The sequence below is a fragment of the Mastomys coucha genome, chromosome X, assembly GCF_008632895.1.
Source record: "Mastomys coucha isolate ucsf_1 chromosome X, UCSF_Mcou_1, whole genome shotgun sequence".
Classification (NCBI taxonomy): domain Eukaryota; kingdom Metazoa; phylum Chordata; class Mammalia; order Rodentia; family Muridae; genus Mastomys; species Mastomys coucha.
In genome coordinates, this window is record NC_045030.1 from 7,198,455 (window position 1) to 7,205,174 (window position 6,720).

General features: G+C 43.5%; 1 pseudogene across 1 annotated transcript; it reads left to right on the forward strand.

Moving 5' to 3' along the window:
* Positions 1–4,228: 4,228 nt before the first annotated feature.
* Positions 4,229–6,010, forward strand: LOC116071066 (annotated as a pseudogene). Its single transcript, XR_004110702.1, has one exon. The product of XR_004110702.1 is annotated as a ubiquitin-conjugating enzyme E2 Q2 pseudogene (transcript).
* The last annotated feature ends 710 nt before the right edge of the window (positions 6,011–6,720 follow it).

The following is a 6,720-nucleotide window of genomic DNA, read 5'->3' on the forward strand; positions in this document are numbered from 1 at the left end:
GTTTCATAGCTGAAAATCCATCAGTGCCATATACCATCCAAAAGCTACAAAGAACGAGAATCGCATGATCCTTTTAAGCAGTTAGGAAAATCATTTCATAGAAATAAACATTCAGAAGAACACAAACCAGGACTAGAATAAAAGGACCCAACATAATAAAGGCCACATGTGCCAAGCAACCAGGTAACAATGCTAAGAGTCTACAGGATCAAAACCGAGGCACAGACACCTACTTTTACCATTTACCACTACCACATAGTACTGAAAGTCCCAGTAAAAGTGATTAAGTAAGAGAATGAAAGAAATGCTATTCTAATCAGAAAGGAAAAATTTAGATCATCTGCCTACAGATCATATGATTTTGGACATAGAAAACCTGCAAGTTTGCAAACATGCATGTATCTGCATACTGTTGAATGAATGAATACAGTGAACATTAAAAAACCAGAGATGACATGTGCATACTCCTGCAACCCCAACACTCAGAAAACTGAGAATTGTGATTTTGGTGTCAGTCTGCACTGCATAGAAAAATAGTTGCGGCCGGGCAGTAGTGGCGCACGCCTTTAATCCCAGCACTTGGGAGGCAGAGGCAGGTGGATCTCTGAGTTCGAGGCCAACCTGGTCTACAGAGTGAGTTCCAGGACAGCCAGGACTACACAAAGAAACCGCTTCAGAAAACAACAACAACAACAAAAAATAAGGACCCCATATGTCCATCCCTAGTACCATGTAAAAAAGTGCTCACAGTAGTGAAGGTCTGTAACCTCAGTGCTGAGAGAGGTCACTGTAGACACAAGTGGACTCCACTTTCCTGTATCCCAGCCAGTCTAGCAAAAAATGGTGTGATCCAGGTTCCTTATGAGACCCTGAGGCAGAGGCAGACTGATCTCTGTGAGTCTGAGGCAAGGCAGGTCTACTTAATGAGTTCCAGGGCTACAGAGAGAAACCCTGTCTCAAAAAACAAACAAAACAAAACAAATCAAAACCAAACTAAAGCAAGCCCACAGCATGTGTAGAGAAGGGCATCATCATTGATGTGCACTGACAGGTAAACGCATAGGTACACTTGCAAACACCACATGCACACACAAATCAAAGAGCAGAAAACAAACAAAAAGTTCAGTTTATTCATTTACACCAGCATCAAAAAGAATAACCTCTGTAAGGATTAAGTTAATAAAGACAAAAAGAGATTTCTACACTGAAAGCTATACAACATGGCTGAAAGGAATTAAAAATACATCACATGGCCAGGCAGTGGTGTTGCACACCTTTAATCCCAGCACTTGGGAGGCAGAGGCAGGTGGATTTCTGAGTTTGAGGCCAGCCTGGTCTATAGAGTAAGTTCCAGGACAGCCAAGGCTACACAAAGAAATCCTGTCTCAGAAAAAAAAAACAATAACAAACAAACAACCAAAAATACATCACATGGGAAGGCCTCCTGAAGGCATGGGCTGGGAGATTTAATCTTGCTACTCTATCTACACTGCTCAAAGCAGAATTCAGCTTCAATACAGTCTCTACAAAGATCCAAGTGGCTTTTTCCCCCTAGTGATAGAAGGAAAGTATTAATTTACTATGTAACTGTAAAGGGTCTCTAAGAACAACAGTGAACAAGAACACCTGTAGATGCTTCATATTTGTCTATTTCAAAATCTATTACAAAGCCACATTGAGCAGAAATGTATGGTATTGGCATAGAGACAAACATGCAGAATGTAACAGAAAGAACAGAGAAATAGATATATGTATGAGCATATATGGTCAAGTGATCCTTGATAAGGGTACCAAAATTTCACGATTAGGAAAAGGTAATTACTTCATCAAATGCTGTGTAGAAAACTGGCTGTCCACAGATGTCCTGGTTGGTCATGGCATTTTATCGTAGCCATAGAGATTGTAACTAGGGCAAAAGGCAAAAAGAATAAATTTGACATTTTCTCACATCATATATAAATGTCAACTCAAATTGGTTAAAACCATGAACAATAGTTCTAAAATAGTAAACACTCATAGAAGATTGGGGGGAAAATCTTTACATCAGTCGTAGCAAAATGATTTCTTACACACAAACAACAAAGCCAAAACCAGACATGGAAAATTACATCAGACTAAGAAACTCCTGGACAGAATAGTCAACAGTATGAAAAAGCAGCCAGTAGAATTTGAAAAAATGCTTCAAACTTTACAGCTGATTAAAAAAAAATTCTTTTAATATTCCAGACTGGCGAGATGGCTCAATGGGCAAAAGCATTTGCTACCAGGCCTGACAGTCTGAGTGTGATCCCAGAGCCCCCCCAACATAGTATAAGGAGAAAAAAGATACCACCAAGTTGTCTTCTGACCTCCCCACATGACCCTCCCCCAAATAAACACATAATGATTTTACATTAATATCTTGGACGAGTAGTGGTGACACATGCCTTTAATCCAAGCATTCAGGAGGCAAAGGCAGGCAGATCTTTTTGAGTTCGAGGCCAGCCTGGTCTATAGAGTGAGTTCCAGGACATCCAGGGCTACACAGAGAAACCCTGTCTCAAACAAAACAAAACAAAACAAAACAAGCAAACAAACAAAAAGGTTAATATCTTGGGCTAGAGAGATGGCTCAGCAGTTAAGAGGGCCTGATTCAATTCCCAGCATCCACATGGCAGTTCACAACTGCCTGTAACCCCAGTCCTAGGGGATTTGAGAGTTTCTTCTGGCCCGTACATGTATGACACTCACTTGATGCACACACATACATACATATAGGCAAAATACCCACACACAGAAAAGAAAAATAAAGATTAAAAATTTTTTTTTTTCGAGACAGGGTTTCTCTGTATAACTCTGGCTGTCCTGGAACTCACTCTGTGGACCAGGCTGGCCTCGAACTCAGAAATCTGCCTGTCTCTGCCTCCCAAGTGCTGAGATTAAAGGCATGCACCACCAATGCCCGGCTAAGATTAAAAATCTTAAATTAACATCATTAAATATTAACTCAATAGCAAAAGAAAACCAAACCCTGATTTTAAAGTGGACAAAGGACTGGATAGGCATTTCTCATGAGAAGACAGGAAGTGTTGGGACTCTTGTGATAAACTATGAGCAAACAGATGAAAGCTACCAAGAGGTATCTTGTCACACCTCATAGGGGGCATGATAAAGATAAATAAGTAAATAATAAAAGCAAAAAAAAAATGACCAGTGATAACAAAGATGTGGAGAAATTGGTGCCCTTGTTGGGCTGGAATTAGCTGTGAAGTTTCCTTAAAAATCTATTTACTACATAAAGCCTTATGATTCCACCAGGCCTGCTTCAGAGCTCTCTCCTTTCTTTCTTCTAGTTCTCTGTCTCTTTCTGTGTCTCTGTCTCTGTCTCTCACTCACATACACTCTCTCCTCTCTGCCTCTCCGACTCAGTGTATGTGTTTTGTATGTGCAAGACAACATCCTAGTCTGCCTCTCATACAGCACTGGGATTCCAGGCAGGCATTAGGCTCGGCCAAGCTTGTTATACATGTGCTGAAGATTTGAACTCCTCATGCTTGAGTATGGAGTGATACTTATTTGCTGAGCCATCTCTCAGCTCTGAAATCAGTGAACCATGCTCACTGAAGCAGTATTCAAGATAGCCACAATATGGAAGCAAATAAAATGACTGTTGAAATGAATTGAGAAAACAACCAACTGGGGATGGAGCTCAGGTGGTAGAATGCTTGCCTAGCATGCTCCAAGCCCTGGCTTCCTTTTTCTTTTGTTTGTTTGTTTGTTTTGTTTTTCGAGACAGGGTTTCTCTGTATAGGAGCTCACTCTGTAGGCCAGGCTGGCCTTGAACTCAGAAATCTACCTGCCTCTGCCTCCCAAGTGCTGGGATTAAAGGCAGCATGTACCACCACTGCCTGGCTCCTGGATTCCATCTTTAGCCTTTAGCACAACACCAACTAGCTGTGGTGGTGCATTCCTGTAGTCCTACCACCCAGGATGTGAGGATAGAAGATCAGAAGTTCAAATTTCTTTTAAAAGCAGCCTGGGGCCATAGCTTGCATGCCTAGAACGCATGTGGCCTTGGCTTCCATTCCCAGTAGGCCATAAACTGGGTGTGGCGGCACTGTGAAATCAGCACTGGGTGAGGAGGGAGGTAGAGGCCGGAGGGTCAGGCGTTCAAGGCCATCTTTGGCTACACAGAGTTCAAGACTAGCCCCCACTATTGGAGACTATGTTTCAAAACAAAATTTAAAAAATAAGAACAAAAGGTTCCGTTATGCAAGATGAAAAGGCCCTGTAGATCATTGTGCGACACAGTGCTTAGACTTATGACTGCGGCGGCCACGCTCTGCGGGTCGCGGAGGCGGGCAGAGGCGGAGCCGCAGGAGCCCGGCCCGGCGGCCCCAGGGGCGGTGGCAGCCCAGCAGGCGTCTCGCGGGGCTGCTTCGCTTCCACACTCGTCTCAGAGGACCAGAGAGGAAGGATGTCGTCGGGGCTTAAGGCCGAGCTGGAGTTCCTAGCGTCCATCTTCGACAAGGACCACGAGCGGCTGCGCATCGTGAGCTGGCAGCTGGATGAGCTGCAGTGTCAGTTCCTGGTGCCGCCGGCGCCCGCGGGCAGCCCGCCCTCGCCGCCGCTCACCCTGCACTGCACCATCACCGAGTCCTACCCATCTTCGCCGCCGATATGGTTCGTGGACTCTGACGATCCTGATCTCACATCGATCCTGGAACGCCTGGAAGATTCGAAGCCCAACAGTTCGCTTCGTCAGCAGCTCAAGTGGCTGATCTGTGAACTCTGCAGCTTATATAACCTGCCTGAGCACCTGGATGTGGAGATGCTGGACCAGCCGGTCCCCATCGCTCAGAAGGCGACTATCGAAGAGGTGCCATCAGAGGATGAAGATGAAGATGGAGCTGATGGGCTGGAAGACTTGGATCATTATGACCTGAAAGAAGAAGAAGACGACGACGAAGAAGAAGAGACCAGTAGTGAGAAAAAGTCAGAGGATGAAGGGCTTGAGAAAGAACATTTGGCAATATTAGAGAATATCAAGAAGAGCCAAAGGCAAGAGCATTTGAATGGTACCGTGTCTGGCTCGGTGCATGCTTCAAATAGACTTATGAAAGAACTCAGAGATGTATACAGATCGCAGAGTTACAAATCGGGGACTTATTCCGTGGAACTGATAAATGACAGCTTATATGACTGGCACATTAAACTGAGGAAGGTTGACCCTGATAGTCCCTTGTACGGTGACCTTCAGCTCTTGAAAGAAAAAGAAGGCATAGACTATATTTTGCTTAACTTCTCTTTCAAAGATAACTTTCCGTTTGATCCTCCATTTGTTCGCGTCGAGTTGCCTATTCTCTCTGGAGGGTATGTCTTGGGTGGAGGGGCGTTGTGTATGGAACTGCTCACCAAACAGGGCTGGAGCAGCGCCTACTCCATTGAATCGGTCATCATGCAGATCAATGCCACCTTAGTCAAAGGCAAGGCCAGGGTGCGCTTTGGAGCAGATAAGAATCAGTATAATCTAGAAACAGCCCAACAGTCCTATGACTCCGTTGTGCAGATGCATGAGAAAAAGGGCTGGTTTACTCCTCCAAAGGAAGATGGGTAAATAGTAGACTGCCGTGCATTTGGAACAAGGTAGCTTTAAAGACACAAGCTTTGCATATCTTTGTAACAGTAGTGCGGAAGATATTAGCTAATTGGTATTTTAGTGGATAAGCTGTCAACTGACCACCAGTAGAAGTTCCAACCTTTTCATTTTGCTTACTGTGGGGGTCTTGGGCTGAACTGTGAGCCTTTACTGTGGTTTTACCTGATAAATAATCATAGTGTCCATTTTTCATCATCTGTTTTCCTTGATTCAGTAAAATGTGTTAAGTAGGCCAGTCAGTTGTGACTTTATAGATAATTTTCGTTTATTGGGCTATTGGGGGAGGTGGGAGGGGATAATGAGTATTTACAAACATTTGTTCCATTTAGTGCCAATAAAAGTTTTGCCAGTGTCTAATACTGGCTTAGAAGAGTTTTTTGGTTTCTGTGTTTTGTTTGTGTGATGCTGCGGATGGAACCCAGGGCCTCCTGCGTGCTACACGACCTAACCCATTGAGTTGTGTTCCCAGTTGAATGGTTATAGCTATTCAACTACAGCCTTTTGGGGTCTAAAACCATTTGATTGCCTAAATAATGATATGAACTTTGCTCATGAATTAATAACATTTTTATGGCAGGTTATGGTATGAACTATTTCCTAAAGCTGGGCTCTTGAAACTGAGTTATACTGTACTTAGGTAAAGCCATCAAGGCCAAGCCACTTAAGGCTTGTTAGCAGTCATTTATTTGCACTGGTCTTGCTTAGCTAACTCTTTCTCTGCTTGAGACAGGGTTTTAGGTACCTGAGACTGGCTGGGAGCTCTGGATTCTTCTGCCTCTGCGTCCCAAGACAAAACAAAAATAATGAATTTGTTTCTTGTCAGTTCTTACTCGTTATGAAGCAGAGCCACAGGCTACAGCTTTGGGTTAGTTGTGAAACACTGCCATTCTTCCTTTCCATTTTACTAACAGGATGCTGCAATTCATTGTAGGCTGATAAACTTTATAAAGTGCTCAGCAGATTCCTTGATCAGAAGTTAGATATTTAAGTTTCACAAGTACTTAATTTGGAGGCTTCCCTTTTTTTTTTCTACCATCATAACAATGACTGCATCAAAGGACTAATGGGAAGTTTGTGTGTAT